Below are 20,280 nucleotides of genomic sequence, written 5' to 3'. Positions count from 1 at the left end.
TCACCAGTGTGTCCTGAAACAAAGGTAGTTGACCTGGAAGAGGCGGCCGCGGTACCACCATCACCGAGGGAGGGGGAAGAGCGGTGAAGGGGGGGCAAGGGCGGGAAGGGTGAGGAGGGAATGCATGGAAGGGGGACGAGGAGGAGAGAAGAGAAGGGGGAAGAAGAGGAAGGAGAAGAGGAGGGGGACAAAAGAGGGAAGAGGAGGAAGAGGAGGAAGAGAAGAGGAAAGAGGAGAGAGGAGGAGAAGGGGGACAAGGAGGGGTGACGAGGAAGGGAAGGCGAGGAAGAGAGGAGGGGAGAAGAAGGAGGAATAGGAGGAGGACGAGGAGGAGGACGAGAAGGGTAGAAGAGAAGGGGGAACGAGGAGGGGGGAGAGAAGGGAGGAAGGGGAGGGTGTGTGATATCCGAGTGATGTTGCTACCTGTTCTATATTGCTTTGTCCCTGTGGCTTAAATTGTTCGACTATCTCTCAATCTATCTATCTATCAATATGTAAGGTTTTCAAGAGTCACCGAAATCAGCGTTCAGCACTTGGGGTCCTTCAGTTTCATCTCGCGTTGGTAACATTCATGGCGTACATCCCCAATAGAGAGAGAGAGAGAGTAGCGTATTCCACGGCCTCGAACTGGGAAGGGAATCAGAAATAACCACTCAAACCGCCACGGCAACCCGGCACTATAGATTATCACCCCTGGATCGTGAGAAACAAGATAAGGCAGAGCAGAGCAGTGTGTCACCCGCGGCCGAGACTCCAGAGCAGGGCCGCTGAGAATTGGATCATTGCCGCTGCCTTAGAGAACACGACGCCTAAACTTGTCTTAGAGGGGAGGTGGAGGACGAGGAGATTGCTACGTGTGGTTGAATATATATATGCCAATGGGAAGAGAGAGAGAGAGAGAGAGAGAGAGAGAGAGAGAGAGAGAGATTGAGAGATTGAGACTATATCATTACCTCGTCTATGGAAACCCAGAGACAAAAAGACAGGCAAACAGACAAAAAAATAAATAAAAAGCTGAAGAGCCACTTGAAAAAAACACTACAAAAAAAAAGGTTTAATAAATATAAGACATTGGCGGCTGTTTATTCCGTGACGTCTGAGCAAACAGAAATATGGAAAAGAAGGCTCCGGGGCATCCATTAAACCACTTATCCCACGGAGCCCCAGGCGAGGAAAGGCCCCCACGATGAGCCGGCCCGCCCCTGCCTGCCTCTACCCCGTTCCCGACCCTCCCCAGCCCCGCGACTCTCAGCCATCCACCAGTCGGGCCGCGCCTCCCCCCACTTCTCCCCCAACTGCTCTCCTATACCATTTACCATAAAAATTACAACCCGGCATAGCAATTACACACTTTTTGGGGGGTTCGGCCATCCACTGCGTGCTTCCTACTGCTTCTACCGCCATGGTGAACGCCACTCTTTATCGCTGAAACTACAAACAACTACAGATTGCAAATAAGAACTACAAATGACACATACAAACCACTAGACTTATTGAGGGGCTAGGCTATCCGCGGGGTGCTTCCTGTTGCTTTTCTTTACGTCGTGATGCAACTACAAACAACTAAAGGTCACATATACAAACTAGAAATCACAAATACAAGCAAATACACACTCTTTTTTAGGGGGGTGATGTATCCGCGGTGAGCTTACTCTTGCTTCTCTTCCCCCGCGCTGATGATAAACGCTACTTGATCTATCTAAACCTACAAACAACTAGAAATCACAAATACAAGAAAATACACACTCTTTTTTAGGGGGGTGATGTATCCGCGGTGAGCTTACTGTTGCTTCTCTTCCCCCGCGCTGATAATAAACGCTACTTGATCTATCTAAACCTACAAACAACTAGAAGTCACAAATACAAGCAAATACACACTCGATTTGGGGGTGTGATGTATCCGCGGTGAGCTTACTGTTGCTTCTCTTCCCCCGCGCTGATGATAAACGCTACCTGATCTATCTAAACCTACAAACTACAAATAACAAATACAAGAAAGAACAAACATTTCGGTTGGTTGGTCTATCCGTGGTGAGCTTACTGTTGCTTCTTCTTCTCCTCCTCCCGCCATGATGACAGACGCTGGGTGCTTGCTCTCGCTGCCGCCACAAGCACTTCCCGGGGCCACAAATCTTCCCTTCTTCACGTGAAAAATGCTGCTACGATGATGGGTTTGGGGTAGGTTATCATTTAGCATCTACGTCGACGCTCCTGATTGCGGTACAGCCGGTGTCATTAGAGAATTTGCTGATGCCCACGAAACAGGTCGAGAAATTAGATCAAATCACGAGGCTGAGATACTACAGGGAGGGATTAACGGACCAAATCAGTGAGTGGTTTAATACGTGGTTGGTTAGGTTCGATATCGACGATGTTGAGTTTTTTTTTTTTTTTTTTGTAGTGAAGACCAAGTGGATTTTTGTAGTTATCTTGTGTCATTGGTTATTATGAGCATTGATTTGGTACCGGTAGATATTTCGTAGATACTTTGTTACGCTTTTTGTACCTAATTTTCATCCCCTTATCGGCTAACTCAATGACCCCTCTGTCTTCATTACTTCCACAATCATAGCCTTTTTTTTTATTCTTTCTAAATCGTACGTTATTCCTTTCTCTTTCGTTGTTGTTTTCGTTCATAGCCTTTGTTTTGTTTTGTACACACACACACACACACACACACACACACACACAGAACACAACAACTCCCCCAAACACAACACAACACAACACACAACATACACCCTTCTCTCTCTCTCTCTCTCTCTCTCTCTCTCTCTCATACACACACACACACACACACACACACACACACCACAACAACACCCCCAAACACAACACAACACACACCCTTCTTCTCACACATACACACACTCGTCACACACAAACACACACACACACACACACAAACACACGTCCAGGCGGGGAGCTGTGGCGTCAACTTCCAGCTCTCGCCTCCCAGCCCCTCCACGTCACCCAGCAAGCCAGCCAGCACAGCCTCTCTCTCTCTCTCTCCCCTTTCACATTTTCTTCCCGCTCCTCCCCTTTACCGGCTCCCCTCTGGCAATGACACCTGCCCGTCCGCGCCCCTCTCAGCTACACACTTTCTCCCCTCACACTCTCTCCCTCTCAATCCAGTTCCTCCTGCTCGGACTCCCATTTTTTCCCTTGTTTTCCCTCCGTTTATCTTATTTTCGTTCGTGCCTGGCCCTTCCCTCTCTTGTTTTACTTGAGGTTTAAACGGTGGAATTATGACACCGCTTGTTCTCTGTATTTTCACCGGTTATTTATTGTTTTTTTTTTCTGTGTCCAAGAAGGCGCAGTAAAATGTTTTCCTTAACGCTCTGATGCTGTTTCGAATTCTTCCTATCTTGCAGTACGTTATTTTATTCTTTGGTGTGTGTGTGTGTGTGTGTGTGTGTGTGTGTGTGTGTGTGTGTGTGTGTGTGATGTCCATCCTACGACTTTAAATTTTCTGTACCTACTGGTGAATCTCTCTCTCTCTCTCTCTCTCTCTCTCTCTCTCTCTCTCTCTCTCTCTCTCTCTCTCTCTCTCTCTCTCTCTCTCTCTTTTACACATTTACTCTGACACACAATCTCTCTCTCTCTCTCTCTCTCTCTCTCTCTCTCTCTCTCTCTCTCTCTCTCTCTCTCTCTCTCTCTCTCTCTCTCTCTCTCGCTCGGGGGAGAGAGAGAACGGGAGCTTCCATTGCAAAGCGCAGACCGCTCGAGCATCTGCAAGGAATATTGATCTTTATACATCTGGTACCCCCGTTTGCTCTCTCTCTCTCTCTCTCTCTCTCTCTCTCTCTCTCTGCCCCCCCTTCCCCCCCATACGCTACAACCCTTGGCCTCTTGTATACTTTCTTATTTTCCTTTTCTCTCTCATAAAAGATTCAAACACCGCACTCTGTATTAGCATTTTGCCCCATCTACACACACCTTCCAGTACATTTTCCTTCTCTAACAAGTGCGGTGTGTACGAGTGTGGTGGGGGGCGCTGGGGAGGTGCGCGTCTGTGTGCGTGTGTGTGTACGTGTGTGAGTGTGTGTGTGGGAGGAAGGTTACAATGCCTACGTGACGTGCCTGGGTATGCATGGTTTAAAAATGGCTACTTTCCAAGGGCCTGCATAAGAAAACAAGCGTAGTAATTTACCGGCGCCCGTGTTTATGGTTGGCCCTTACACACACACACACACACACACACACACACACACACACCTGCAACGCCAACAACTACAGTATTCTTTCTTTTTCCCTCTTTCAGTGAGACAGTTAATGTCCCCTTTTTTCGTCCTTCCTTCATTTTCCTTTCACTTCGATGGTTCACGTCTATGGCTGCACTGTTTTTTTCTCGTGGGCCGTGGCGCCGCAGCTCCGTCCAATTAGTTTAGTTTGCCAGGTTCGGGGTGGGGGAGGCAGCGAGGACCTGGGGGGGACTGTGAGGGGGTCAGGTGGCCACGGCAGGGGGAGCACACACACCTGCCCGGCCGCCCCTCGTGACCACAAGAAGAGGCTGTTCCGGCCCGGATGTTTTCAGGCGCGTCTCATTTAATGAACTTTTCTCCGCTTTGTGTTCTTTCTATATAAAGTTTATTGTGCAGGAGCGCGCGCCCAGCTCTCCCTCTTTCTGCCGGCTGCAAGTGTCTGTCGTGTCCTCGAATGCAGGGACGGTAACAATGCTAATGATGACGGCGTGACAGATAATTGGAATAGTGGAATCATTTGTTGTAATGACGTAGTGAGCTCAGTTGTGCCACGACGATTCAACGTCAGCTTTCTTTACACCTAAGAAGTCACAGACATGATGAGAATAGGTTGAGTTGAAGAGAAACCTTTGAAAAAATAACGTCGTCTGATAAGAACAAATTTTTAGAAATAATAAAAAAGACGCAATGATTCCCAGTGCACTCAGTTATCTTCACCCATAAAATTTACCAAAAGCAATAAAGTATGTAAAATTATGCCTTATAACGACATAAAAGCAACAGAAAATAAGCACATAGACTGCTACTAGGCACAAACATATGCACAATCACGAACAACGAAATCATATAGTATTAGACGGACACCCAATAAAACACAGCTCGCAAAAAACAACACTTACACATGCAATACTTAGACATACAAACACAATTACATCCCAACATCCGAACAGCACATCGTACGAGGGACAAAAAATAACAGTTACAAACAGATACAGCTGCTTGGGAAAGAAAAATACATCCATACCGTATAAGATAATATCCAATCCGAACGCTGACCAACGAAAGTAACCAAAAATAACTGCTACTGACACATCTATTTAGGTCAAAGTAAATATGTAACCCGCATCTAAACGCGAGAGTAACCCCGACGCGGCGCAGTCCACTCGGCCACCGTCCTCCTGCTGCTGCCGCCTGTGCCCTCGCGCCGCCACGCTGCCGACCATCGATTAGCGGAGCCTCGGCGGGACGGACAAGGCAGACGACACACACACACAAACACACACACACACACACACACACACACACACACACACACACAGGACGTCCCCTCATTGTGGCGACGCCGTTAGCAAGACACATCATCCCTCGCTGCTTTCCCCGCCACTCCGGGAATGAATGCTGAGCGGCCCCGAGAACGCGATTTACAGCCCCGAAGAAGAGGCAAGAACCGGTTACTCACGTCCTGCGCCTCCACGGTATGACGGCCGCGACATCGCATCCCCGGCTGGTCCGCAAGAATGGATGGTGTGGTCTTTTTTTCTCTCTCCCTCGCTCTCTGCCCAAAGTCTCCCTCATCCCCGGGAATCACAATGGCCGGCGGCTCTCCAATGTGTCAAATAAATACTTTTCCGGCGCAGCGGTCCGGCCGATATGAAAGTTTGCAAATCTATCGGCGGAGGCCTTCGAAGCGTCGATCCGCGGTCTGTTGTTGCGGCGAGGGGCGGCGAGGCGACCTGTTGAGCCGCGCCGAGCCAACCAACCCTCCCGTCCCGCCGCCCCCGTCCCTGACCCCTACTACGACTCATATTTTAGGCACTGTTATCATTGCTATTACTATTATCATCATTATTATTATCTCATTATCATTATCATTATTAACATGATTGATAGTAGTATATAGTAGCCCACTGATATCGAGTTCACTGGTAGACAAAAAGGTGAAAGTCATGAGAGAAAGCAAATACGTGTTAGAACAGAGAAAAGGATAATGGCGGGAGGACAGATGACGTGACGCTCTTGATAACGTCACTACCGGAACGTCACATTCGACCAGTCCTGAAGCATCACATCACCAACGCCTAACGCTTCAGTAACCTCCCTCTGTGTGGCAAAGGTTTAATACTTCGTGCGCTGCTCTGGATTCTGCCACATGTGATCTGCTCTCAAGTGTTCGCAATATATCGATTGTAAAGCACACAAGAAGCATGAGCATTATTTTGCGACCAACGGCGTCTTCCTTTATACACAGACCTATTTAGTACCATCAATATATTACATGAAGATCACCACCACCACCACCATCACCACTACCTCCTCCTCGTCCTAGTCCTCGTCCTCGTCCTCCTCCTCGTTCTCCTCTTCGTCCTCTTCCTCGTCCTCCTCCTCCTCCTTATCATCATTATTCCCCTCCTCCTTCTCTTCCCCCTTCTCCTACACTTCGTCATCCTCCTCCTCCTTACTCTTCCTCTTATTTTTTCTCTCCACCTTCTTCTTCCTGCATCCTTCGAAGACTTCTCCTTCTCTATACGTCTTCCTCCACCACTTCCACCAGCACCACCACTACTATCAAAACCAGTCCTACCCCCACCACCACAACATCCACTACTATAATCACTACCACCACCAACACAACCTCCTCTTACTCCTCATCCTCCCCCTCTTCTTCGTCTTCGTCTTATTCTACCTCCTCCTCGTTATCCATTTCTTCTTTTTCCTTCTCCTCCTCCTCCGCCTCTTCCTCCTCCCACCCCTCCTCTGAGCCAATACGCCCGCCCCCGGCTCGCCCCTCGGCCCTGAGTTGTGGCAGCAGGTGGGTCGAGGACTTTGGGCAGACTTGAAACTCTCGAAGAACCAATATCTCGGATGAGAGGGAATTTATTGTATGGAGAATGGAAGAGATTTTCAACAATAGCATCGCAGTCCAAAGAGCTCCTGGGGGCAGCTGCTGGCACGGCTTCAGGAGCTTGACCCTTAAACCTTTTGGCCCAAAATTAACTGTGGCCGGGAATTTATATAAAGTGGAGTCGAAGGTCGGGATGTTTACACGCCCAGCTGCTCAGGTCTAATGGCTCTGGTTACGAGGGATTTATGCTCGCCTTCCAACGGCGCTGCATTACTGTAATCAACTCACACGACTTCTTGGGGAAAGGAATTGGGTCTTGGAAATCTAACCATGTGACAATTTGCAATGTTAAACAAACCATATTTCTGGATAGCAGTTTTAAAGAGAGGTAATTCGATTTGCAAAATACAGACACTTGACAACTTGCACACGAATAATGGAAGAGAAAGACGAAACACACTATAAGATAAAGCAATTGGTCTTTGAAATCTAACCATGTGACAATTTGCAATGTTAAACAAACCATATTTCTGGATAGCAGTTTTAAAGAGAGGTAATTCGATTTGTAAAATACAGACACTTGACAACTTGCACACGAACAAATGGAGATGAAAGACGAAACACGCTATGAGAGAAATCAATTGGTCTTTGAAATCTAACCATGTGACAATTTGCAATGTTAAACAAACCATATTTCTGGATAGCAGTTTCAAAGAGAGGTAATTCGATTTGCAAAATACAGACACTTGACAACTTGCACACGAATAATGGAGGAGAAAGACGAAACACACTATAAGAGGAAGCAATTGGTCTTTGAAATCTAACCATGTGAGTTTATAATGTCAGACAAGTCGTATTTTGGGACAGCAATTTTAGAGAGGTAATTCGACTTGCAAAATACAGGCACTTGACAACTTGCACATGAACAAATGGAGGAGAAAGACGACTCACACTATAAGAGGAAGTAATTGGTCTTGAAAATTTAAACATGTGATGACTTATAGTGTTAGACAAGTCGTATTTTGGGACAGTAATTTTAGAGAGGTAATTCGACTTGCAAAATACAGGCACTTGACAACTTGCACATGAACGAATGGAGGAGAAAGACGACTCACACTATAAGAGAAAGCGATTGGTCTTGAAAATTTAAACATGTGATGACTTATAATGTTAGACGAGCCATATTTTTGGAAAGTCATTCTAAGGAGGGATACTTCGACCTGCAAAATACACACTTGATAACTTGAAATCCCGAACCCATAAACAAACGTACAGGAAAGAAAGGCGACTCACACTAAAAGAGGAAGCAATTGGTCTTTGAAATTTAAACATGAGACAGTTTTTAATGTTTGACAAATCGCATTTCTGGACAGTAACTTTAGGTTAGGTTAGGTTAGGTTAGGGTTTAAAGAGGGATAATTCGGCTTGGAAAATACAAACACTTGATAATTCGTGGAGTCGAGCATTAAATGTTAGACAAATCGCATTTCTGGACAGTAAGTTTAGGTTAGGTTAGGTTAGGTTTAAAGAGGAATAATTCGGCTTGGAAAATACAAACACTTGATAATTCGTGGAGTCGAGCATTAAATGTTAGACAAATCGCATTTCTGGACAGTAAGTTTAGGTTAGGTTAGGTTAGGTTAGGGTTAAAAGAGGGATAATTCGGTTTGGAAAATATAAACACTTGATAATTTGTGGAGTCGAGCTTTTAATGTTAGATAAATCGCATTTCTGGACAGTAAGTTTATGTTAGGTTAGGTTAAGTTAGGGTTTAAAGAGGGATAATTCAACTTTGAAAATACAAACACTTAATAATTTGTGGAGTCGAGCATATAAACAAACGTAGGAGAAAGAGAGAAGACAAATCCCATTTCTGGAGAGTAAGTTTAGGTAAGGTTAGGTTAGGTTAGGTTAAGGTTTAAAGAGGGATAATTCAACTTTGAAAATACAAACGCTTAATAATTTGTGGAGTCGAGCAAATAAACAAACGTAGGAGAAAGAGAGAAGACAAATCGCATTTCCGGAGAGTAAGTTTAGGTTAGGTTAGGTTAGGTTAGGTTAGGTTAGGTTAGGGTTTAAAGAGGGATGATTCAGCTTGGAAAATACAAGGACTTGATAATTTGTGGAGTCGAGCAAATAAACAAACGAAGGAGAAAGAGAGAAGACTTAGGAGAGGATTATTGGAAGGCAGGCGCCGAGGAAGGACAAAAAGAGCAGCCTAGCATTGGACGCGGCATCAAAGAGGGCGCAGCAGCTGACCCGGGGTGAACGAGAGCTTCAGCGAAACAATTAATGCGCCGGCCGCCCCTCGCCTGCCCTCGTCGCGTAATTAGACAACTTTGCGCCGTCAAGTTGAGCGATATTACCGTTTCCGAAAACTGGACAGAGTTTCGCGAGACGACGTCCTCCGCTCCTCTCCCCCACACACCCCACACACCCGCCAGCCACCCTCCGCCCCGCCGCCATGCAGGGGAGGCGAAGCGCGGAATGCCGCCAAGATTACCCAAACAAAAAGTTGAGGATATGACGAAAAGGGACAAGTTCATGGCAATGATACAAAACGAATCATATCTACAGATCCAAATGTTTCTGTCATTGATATTTACTTGAGGTTTTATATGATGAGCTAACATATAAAGGGGCATAAAGAGATAAATTATAAGGAATTACATATCATATAAACAGACGTGTCATGATGTGCAAGAAAATGACCACCAGCAAGGAAATCATCTCTGAAATTACCTAAAAAGCGAGACACTAACTCAAAAAAGTATCTCAATTATAGTTTTGTGAGATGATGACAAACTCTTATACTATGTGGCAGTACCAGAGGCCAGGCATAGAAAGAAAGTGTGTTTGATTGAATACTCTACTGATTTACAAACACAGCTTCTCACACAGAACGCAACTGACAACCCTTCCCACGAAACCGATTGATATTCTTGCACTCTGCGGCGGCCAACACACACACACACACACACTCCCCGGCTCCTCTAATGTGATATCCGCACACCAAGTTTTTATCATTTCGCTCTACTGGAATTGCGGGACCAGGAAGTTTTCTGCCCATCTCAGTGGTTACTCCTTTGATTATGTTTTTGCACACGAATGGCAACAATAAGACATTAGGCCTATGCGGTATATGTTATTTTTGTTTGTCATTTCTGCATCACATGTGGATATCATGATTTGTGGAGAGAATTGTTTTGTAGCCTACTGATGTCTGCTGGTGTTTAGGTCAACTCTCAGGAGTGATTTCTTACTCCAAAAGTTAATGATCAACGCTTTTTGTATTTCAAAATGTTGATGTTTTACTGCAAGAGCAACCACCGTGTCTTAATTCCATCGTTCACTTTTTGTTACATTTTGATATTTATTTCATACATATTTTTAAATGATAATTGCATTTTGTGTTGTTGTTTCATGTGCACGTGATCCAATCTTGACACTAAGGGTGGTATTGTGAGACACTTTCGCTTCTCACATCAGCTATTTCTAAAGGTCAAAGAGGGGGTCAGTCGGGTTTTAATGAGTGTCTCTTCAGGTTCATGTTACAGAAGAAGGGTCAAACTACCACCAGGGTCATACAACTACTCTTGGAAATGCCCACAGCTCCTACGAAAGCCTTGTCAAATATGTGTTCTTGGGCGCCGAAATGTTTTATAATACGACACTAAGCATTACTGTGAAGCATTTCGAGAGAAACTGCAACTCCCATTCACGTAATCGGGAGGTCAATCTTCTAAACCATTGTTACGGAAACGCTTGATATAATTTGCTTCATATACTCTCGCAACCAAACACGAAAGCTCAACAAACAAACACTGAAAAAAAGCCACCCCACCACCACTACCACCATCACCACCTCATCAACCACCATCCTAAACATCACCATTACCACCACCCCAATGGATCCCCTCAACACCACCACCACCACCATCACCACCTCAACAACCACCATTCTAAACATCACCATTACCACCACCCCAATGGATCCCCTCAACACCACCACCATTACCACCATCACCACCTCAACAACCCCCATCTTCAACATCACCATTACCACCACCACCACCACCATCCGTACCGCAGCTGCAGGGAACGGCGGGTCGAGGGGCGGTGGAATGCAGGCGGAAAATCAACCTTTTAGGACTCAGAGAGGAAGAAGTCCGAGGCGAGTAATGGAGACGAGGACGCGGCGACGAAATAAGAGGAGAAAATAACGAATTGCGTCACTGTGGCGGCGCTCTCTGATAGGACTGACGGAAGAGCCGGGCGAGGAAGGCGATGTGTGCCTGGCCTTCACCGGGAACCATATGAGTCAGAGGAAACAAAAGACTCAGACATCTATATCACAAGTTCCTCCTTCTAAGACGATATTTACATGGAGCCACAACCGAAATATCTTTACATATACACATTCTACAAGCATAACCGTTTCTAATAGGACAAGCTGTTTTTAGGACAATCCTCAAATACAACTGAAACAGCTTTAAAAAGAAGAAAAACTACGACCCCATCCGCACTCACATTGTACAAGCTGCTCCTGAGACAATGCTCGACAATGCTCGTATACAACTGAAACGTCTCAAGACAAAAATACGTGACCTGCCGCGCTCTCACTCAACTTTTACTAAAACTCCAGCGGAGAGGCGCCCGGCGAAGGCACCGCTGAGGCGCCTCGGCCGGCTGTTGAGCACGACGCGCGCTCTGGCGGGGCGCGGACGTGACTCAGCTCAATGCAATGCCCGCCGCCACGTCCTCAAGACCCCGCAGTGCTCCTCTCACGCGGTAGACAGAGGTGGGTGATGAGGGGAAGAGAAAGAAAGAGAACTAGAATGAAAAAGAAAAAAAAAGGTTGGGGAGCGTATGTTGTTAATGTGTGAGTAAGAAAATATCCATAGATTTGGACAAGTATGTGCATTCTTTTCCCACACCGGCAGATGCAGCGAAATTACAATGGCGACGATCGTTCAGAATTCACACCTACATGATTCTTAACTTAACACCCCCCGATAATAGAGCGAATGATGCCCGGAGAGGAGAGTATATAAGAACAAAGCGATGAGAGCGGTGAGTAGCGGGCTTTTTTTTCTACACTCTTAGTTGCCCTTGAGCCGTCTCCTTTGTTGTAAAAAAAAAAATTAAAAAATCCTATAGACGCGTGGAGCCAAACATGTACACACACACACACACACACACACACACACACACACACACACGCACACACGGTACATGCCTGTCTGCCTTCAGGACGAAATTATCCCTGATTAATGTTACGATTGGCGGCGGCACATACTCAGACTCACTCGCATACGAAGGAAGATGGTATTCTGAAGTGGGCGGAGGAGCAGAAAAGTGACTCAGTGGTTTCGGGAATATAGTTAACCCATTCCTCTTATTCCTCCTCCTCCTCGTCCTTCTCCCCCTCTTCCTTCTTCTAATTCGTCACTCTTTTTCCTTCTACTCCTCCTTTTTTTCTTCTTTTCTTCTTCCTTTTCTTCTTTTAGGTCTTTTCCTCTTTGTCTTATGCTTCTTTTAATGTTGCTATTATTTTTTTTCTCTTTCTCCTTCCTTCCTCCTCCTCCACCACCACCACCAAAACTTCCACCACCAAAACCTCCACCACCAAAACCTCTACCATCTCCACCTACCACCACCAAAAACTCCTCCACCAAAACCTCTACCATCTTCACCTACCACCACCACCACCTCTTCCACCTCCTTTCTTCCTCCTAATAAACCAAACTGACACAAATGGTAAGGACTCCTTGCTCCTATTACCTGTTGTCATTTTCCGTAAGCCTCACGCACACCCATTTCCCGGGACCAAGGAGTGTGTACCCTCATCCACCTCCCCCTCCCCCACCCTTACCCTCACTCCCCCATCCCTCGGCTCGTTGCAGGAGGAAAGTGGGCAATAAAGCTGGCCATGCACACTCCCGCAGGGGTCGCCAACGATACAAATGACCGCGGGAAATGTTGAGGGAAGGGCTGAAGAGGGGCGGGAGAGTGAGAGGAAGTGTCGATGCGCGGATTCAGATTCAGAGTTTGGCATCGTGCATTGGATTAGGCGGAGGTTTGGTTTGTCACGGATTGAGGATAGGTCATAAATGTGTTATTCTTGAAAGAGGGAAATAGTAAAGTAGCCATTGGTCATTGGATTAGGCGGAGGTTAGGTTTGTCACGGATTGAGGATAGGTCATAAATGTGTTATTCTTGAAAAAGCGAAATAGTAAAGTAGCCATTGGTCATTGGATTGGGCGGAGGTTTGGTTTGTCACAGATTGAGGATAGGTCGTAAATGTGTTATTCTTGAAAGAGGGAAACAGCAAAAGAGATTCAAAGTTAGCCATCGGTCAGTGAATTAGCGGAGGTTTGGTTTGTTACGAATTCAGGATAGGTCGTAAATGTGTTAGTCTTGAAAGTATTAAATAGTCATGCGTGGTATATTTTGTTTGTTACTGATTTAGAATATGCTTAAAGATTACTCATGCATGTACTAAATATTTAAACAGGCACAATTAGGAATACTTACAAGTCATCACAGGTCAGACTGAAGGGTTGACACACTCTCCAGCGAAATACGTGACCTCTGCCCTGGAAAGAATGGAAAATAGGTTACCAGAGGCTTATCAAAAATCGCGCCGAAGAGAAACTATATATAAACGATCGAGTACTCAGAAACAACACAAAAACACGTTTGATACTAAAGAACTACAGTTGGGAAATTAAAAAAAAGGACAAAAATGTAAATATATAACACGATCGAGTATTCAGAATCAATCTCCTAAATAAATGTCAAACTAAATAAAGAAAAGACGATAGAAAATTATGCATCATCATTTTAACGTTTAACACTAAGGGAAGGAGACAACTTGAACACGATAACAGAACTCAACATCAATTCACCTAAACGTTCGAAGGTAAGGTAAAGGCGATAGTCCCGTAGAGGAGGAAGGGAGGGAAGGGGAAGGAGGAAACCCGGAGAGAAGAGGGAAAGAGAGACGGAGGAGAGATAACGCAGCACATAAGGGGTCCGCGCTCCCCTGGTCTGGTGGGAGCAATAAATATCGGGTTGAAGCGTGCCCCCCACCCGCCCCCCTCACCTACCACCTTGCCGGCCCCCCTCACCCACCACCTGCCTTGCCTATGATGAGTTTCCGACTACACGAGTAAGCATTCTCACCAGGGCGAGCGAGGAACACTTAAACGGCCATTTTCTTATACATTTCGGCGCCCAAGTTCACACGGCTTTCGTAGAAGTGTTGAGCAATTCCATGTGTAGTTTTCTGATCCTGGTGGTAGCCCGACCCTTCTTCTGTACCGTGAACCTAAGAAACACATATTTGACAAGGCTTTCGTAGGAGTGTTGAGCATTTCCATGAGTCGTAGTTTTCTGACCCTGGTGGTAGTCTGACCCTTCTTCTGTACCGTGAACCTAAGAAACACATATTTGACAATGCTTTCGTGGGAGTGTTGAGCATTTCCATGAGTAGTTTTCTGACCCTGGTGGTAGTCTGACCCTTCTTCTGTACCGTGAACCTAAGAAACATATATTTGACAAGGCTTTCGTGGGAGTGTTGATCATTTTCACGTGTAGTTTTATGACCCTGGTGGTAGTCTGACTCTTCTTCTGTACCGTGAACCTAAGAAACATATATTTGACAAGGCTTTCGTGGGAGTGTTGATCATTTTCACGTGTAGTTTTATGACCCTGGTGGTAGTCTGACCCTTCTTCTGTACCGTGAACCTAAGAAACATAAATTATACAAGGCTTTCGTAGGAGTGTTGAGCATTTCCACGTGTAGTTTTATGACCCTGGTGGTAGTCTGACCCTTCTTCTGTACCGTGAACCTACAAGAACACTAATTTGAACCCGAATGCTCTCCTTTTTTGCCTTTGGAAAAAAATAGTTGATGTTGTGAGAGGCGGCGGAGGAAGCGTCTGAAAATACCAAACTTATTCTTTATGCTTTCTATAATTAAACTAAAAAAAAACATGAGTTAGTGAGTGTGTATGATTGTGTGTGAGAGAGAGAAAAAGAGAGAGAGGGGGAAAGAGAGAGAGAGAGAGAGAGAGAGAGAGAGAGAGCGAAAGAGAGGGAGAGGGAGAAACACCACACTACCACCCCAACAAGCATGATTAGCCTCAAGACCGCCATCAGTATTCTCCCCAGGCAGACAATAAGGGTGTGAAGACGCTGCCGGGGAGAGAAAAACAGGCGCCCCATTCTTCAGCCTCCTCAGGGATCGCTCACGGCTGCCCGGCCTCGCTAAGATTAGATGTAGAGGCTGATGAAGAGGCGGCCCGCACGAACCCAAGGAAAGGAGGTCGCTAAATGAGGAGCTCGAAAAGGTGCAGGAGGAGGAGGAGGAGGACGAGGAAAAAGAAGAGGAAGGAGAAAGAGGGTTATGAGAAGGGGAGGAAGTGGAGGATGAAGGGAAAGGGAGGGAAGAGTGGGATGGGGCAAGACTTACGTAGAAAGAAGAAGTAGAAAAGGAGAGAGAGGTAGAAGAAGGGGAGGAATGAACTGGAGGATGAGGATAAAATATTTGCTTCTAATCTCCTGAAAAAAAATCCCTAACGCGACTTTCCACGTTTCAATCCTTTAGTGTTTGTTATATCGTTGTCTTGAAGGGAAGGGAAAGGAAGGAAGTGCCGGGAGGAACGGTAACATATAATCCTTGCTATTAGCCCACCCCAAAAAATATGTATTCTTTTTAATCCTTACAATAAAAATAAAAAAGACTAACACGTTGTCTTTTCAAGCTTCCATTATTATTTTGAAGGGAGAGGAAGGGAGAACCAGGAGGAAGGGAAATATACACGCTTCTGATCCTCCCCGACCCCCCCAAAAATATATTCGCTTTCAATCCTTAAAATAAAAATAAAAAAGACTAACACATTGTCCTTTCAGGCTAAATACACACGTTTCTAATCTTCCCTGAACCCCCCAAAATATATTCGTTTCCAGTCCTTAAAATAAAAAAGACTAACACATTGTCCTTTCAAGCTTAATACACACGTTTCTAATCTTCCCTGAACCCCCCAAAATATATTCGTTTCCAATCCTTAAAATAAAAATGAAAAACAGTTACAAGTTGTCCTTTCAAGCCTCAATCTTTTAGTGTCATATTAATTTTTTGAAGGGAAGGGAAGGGAAAAGGAAGCACCGGGTATTATATTTGTGATTTATGGGATACTCGTTACTAATCCTTAAAATAATATAAAAAAGACAGTTACACGTTGTTCTTCCAAGCTTACATCCGTTAGTCCTATATTAATGTTTTGAAGGGAAGGGAAAGGAAAGGGAAGCACCGGGTAATATATGTGTGATTTATGGGTGTGATGGTAGAGGAAAAAAGGACATTGATAGGAAGGAGAGCCTCGGAAATCACGCGATCGCTATCCATTCCTTACATATGTCATTTTCCTTCTCTTTTTATTCCTTCTTCCCTTTCTCTCTCTCTCTCTCTCTCTCTCTCTCTCTCTCTCTCTCTCTCTCTCTCTCTCTCTCTCTCTCCTCATCCGTCACTGTTCCAATCCACTTCATTTTCTTTTTTTTCTTTTTTGAGAGAGAGAGAGCGAGAGCGAGAGAGAGAGAGAGAGAGAGAGAGAGAGATTGCTCCCATCACTTCTCTCACCGCGATGGAAGAAATAAATCAGCCCCACTTGACACACACACACACACACACACACACACACACACACACACACACGTACATTACACCACTTTCGTTGTCTCTTAACCGTGTGAAATGTGGACTCTTCATGTCTTGCGTCTCTCTCTCTCTCTCTCTCTCTCTCTCTCTCTCTCTCTCTCTCTCTCTCTCTCGTCGAAACCCTATTTTTTTTTGCTTCGCTGATTTCTACTCGTCTCTTCTTCTTTCCTTCCTTCCTTCCTTCCTTCCTTCCTTCCTTCCTTCCTTCCTTCCTTTCTTCCTTCCTTCCTTTCTTTCTTTCTTCATGTCGGTCTCCAGTCATCTTCTTCGTTGTCTTTGTTGTCATCTTCTCTGTCCTCCTCCTTCTCCTCCTTTTCTTCGTCCTCCTCCTCGTCTTCATCTTCCGCCAATGTTCATCTTATCCTCAGCCTCCTCCTTCCTATTCCTTCTTTTCTTTCCACTTTATTTCTTGTTTCCTTCTCCTTATTATTCTTGTTCTTGTTCTTCTTTTTTTCTTTTCTTTCTTCTCCTTCTCCTACCCATATTATTTTCCTTCTCCAAATATGTTTTTTCGTCACTAATTTCCATTTTATTTGCTATACTTTATCTTCTACCTCCTCCTCTTTCTCTTTCTCATCCACATACACGACCCATGCTCAGCCAATCCTTTTCTTCTCCTCCCTCTCCATCTTCATCTCCTCTACAGCATTCACATCCCAGAACAAGCCTTTAAACAATCCTTTTCTCCTCCTCCTCCATCTTCATCTCCTCTACAGCATTCACATCCCAGAACAAGCCTTTAAACAATCCTTTTCTCCTCCTCCTCCTCCATCTTCATCTCCTCTACAACATTCACATCCCAGAACAAGCCTTTAATCAATCCTTTTCTCCTCCTCCTCCTTCTCCATCTTCATCTCCTCTACAACATTCACATCCCAGAACAAGCCTTTAAACAATCCTTTTCTCCTCCTCCTCCATCTTCATCTCCTCTACAACATTCACAGCCCAGAACAAGCCTTTAAAAGTAGCACAGCGTCTTTGTTTCTGTTCCTCAACGAATTAATGATCGTATGAGATTGTAAGACTTTCCGTTAGCAGAAGTTACGAGGGGCATTATCATTCGACTCTTGCTCACTGAATAGAAGGTACGCCATCTGAGCCTCCCCTTCTCCTCCTCCTCCTCCTCCTCTCTCTTCCCCCCTCCTCCCCACACCCCTCACTCACATCAGGGTACTTTTTCACTTCTTTTTCCATTACTCATCATGCACTTGTAGTCTATGGCGAACGGGGAAGAGTGTAACTATGAGATGGTATGATGAGATCTCTTCTTCGAATATACTCTCTCTCTATTCCTTGCTGCGTCAATTGATCTTTTTTTATTTCTTTTCTTTTTACTCTTTCTTATTCGGGCGTCCTTTTGTTTACTCCTCTGCATTTCACTATCTTCCCATTTTCTTTCTTTTTCTTGTCCTTGTTCTTCTTCCTGTTCTTGTTTTCTTATTTTTCTTCGTTTTCTTTTTGCTCTTGTTCATGTTCTTGTTATTGGTCATCTTCTTCTCCTTCTTCTCCTTCTTCTTCTTCTTCTTCTTCTTCTTATTCTTCTTCTTCTTCTTCTTCTTCTTCTTCTTCTTCTTCTTCTTCTCCACCTCCTCCATAACTATCTCCATTTTTACTCCTCCTCCTCCTCCTCCTATTGCAGGCATCTTCTTCTTCTTCTTCTTCTTCTTCTTCTTCTTCTTCTTCTTCTACTATTACTTCTTCTTTTTCTACTTCTTCTTCTTCTTCTCCTTCATAACTCCTCTATATCTATCTCCATTTTTACTCCTCCTCCTCCTCCTCCTCCTCCTCCTGCAGGCATCTTCTTCTTCTGCTTCTCTTCCACCTCCTCCATATCAATCTCTTTTTCACTCCTGCTCCTCCTGCTCTTCCTCCTCCAGGCATTCTCCAGTAGCTAAGGCCCCATACATAAACACGGACCGGCGCCTCAAGTTGTACCACCTCCCCCAGCACTTTAGCCCGTCATTACGCCCCTCGCCAGCCCCTGAAAGAACCGGGCCGAAGGGGAAGCTTAAAAAAAGGAATAGACGGTAGCGAGAGAGAAAGACGGCAGCCGGAAGGAGGAGGAGGAGGAGGAGGAGCAGGAGGAGATACTAGCGAGGAAGAGTGACGAGGGAGAGGGAGGGACTGGGGGAGGCGAGAAGAATAAGGAGAAGCGGGGAGAGAGAGTGTGTGTGCGTTAGAGGAGAGTTGAAAGGTTAAGTTAATGGAGGCGGATGGATGGAAGGAGGGGGGGAAGTGTTGTACGTGGAAAGCCTTGCGTGAGGAGAGAAAATGAGTTAAAATATACATAATGAAAAACGAATTACGGTGTAGTGGGGAAAAAAGACTTACGAAAACCCAAAAAAATAAAGGTTAATGTAGGCGCGTGAATGGAAGTATTGTTGAAAGTGTTGCATTAGAAGGGAAAATAAAGTGAAAAAAAAGAATGGTCTGGTGAAGCGGAAAAAAAAGGATTTACAACCCCCCCAATAAAAAAGGTTAATGTAGGCGGATGAATGGAAGTATTGTAGAAAGTGTTGCATTAGAAGGAAAAACAAACATAGTGGAAAAAAGAATGAAAGTGTAGCGCAAAAAAAGAAAAAAATAACCATCACAAAAATACACAAAAATTAAGGTTAATACAGGTAGACGGATGAATGGAAGTATTGTAGAAAGTGTTGCATTAGAAGGAAAAACAAACATAGTGGAAAAAAGAATGAAAGTGTAGCGGAAAAAAATTAAAAAATAACCATCACAAAAATACACAAAAATTAAGGTTAATACAGGTAGACGAATGAATGGAAAAATTGTAGAAAGTATTGCATTAGAAGGAAAAACAAACAGTGGAAAAAAGAATGAAAGTGTAGCGGAAAAAAGATGAAAATAACCATCACAAAAATACACAAAAATTAAGGTTAATATAGATAGACGGATGCATGGAAGTATTGCAGAAAGTGTTGCATTAGAAGGAAAAACAAACATAGTGGAAAAAAGAATGAAAGTGTAGCGGAAAAAAATTAAAAAATAACCATCACAAAAATACACAAAAATTAAGGTTAATACAGGTAGATGAATGAATGGAAATATTGTAGAAAGTGTTGCATTAGAAGGAAAAACAAACATAGTGGAAAAAAGAATGAAAGTGTAGCGGAAAAAAAGATGAAAATAACCATCACAAAAATACACAAAAATTGAGGTTAATACAGGTAGACGGATGAATGGAAAAATTGCAGAAAGTGTTGCATTAGAAGGAAAAAAAACATGGTGGAAAAAAGAATGAAAATGTAGCGGAAATAAAGATGAAAATAACTATCACAAAAATACACAAAAATTAAGGTTAATATACATAGACGAATGAATGGAAATATTGTAGAAAGCGATTCGTTTGAAGAAAAGAAAAAAAAACCTAAATAAATCAAAACTTGCAGCGTAGCGATAGAAAAAAAAAAGATAACATAAAAACCATTGAAAACTAAATAAGGAAAAAGTGAAAGAAATTGACCTCTCTTTCGGCTAGTCTTTACTGTTAA

At 44.3% G+C, this 20,280-nt stretch overlaps 1 long non-coding RNA gene across 1 annotated transcript in view; it reads right to left on the bottom strand.

The window, feature by feature from the left end:
- Nucleotides 1–14,396, bottom strand: part of LOC126980888 (uncharacterized) — an 86,135-nt gene extending 71,739 nt beyond the window's left edge. Inside the window, exon 1 of the long non-coding RNA XR_007733641.1 lies at nucleotides 13,585–14,396. This is a non-coding gene — a long non-coding RNA (uncharacterized LOC126980888). The remainder of the gene's footprint in view (nucleotides 1–13,584) is intronic.
- Nucleotides 14,397–20,280: the final 5,884 nt, after the last annotated feature.

The sequence above is a fragment of the Eriocheir sinensis genome, chromosome 45 (assembly GCF_024679095.1).
Source record: "Eriocheir sinensis breed Jianghai 21 chromosome 45, ASM2467909v1, whole genome shotgun sequence".
Lineage (NCBI taxonomy): Eukaryota > Metazoa > Arthropoda > Malacostraca > Decapoda > Varunidae > Eriocheir > Eriocheir sinensis.
This window is presented reverse-complemented; position numbering and strand designations above follow the sequence as displayed.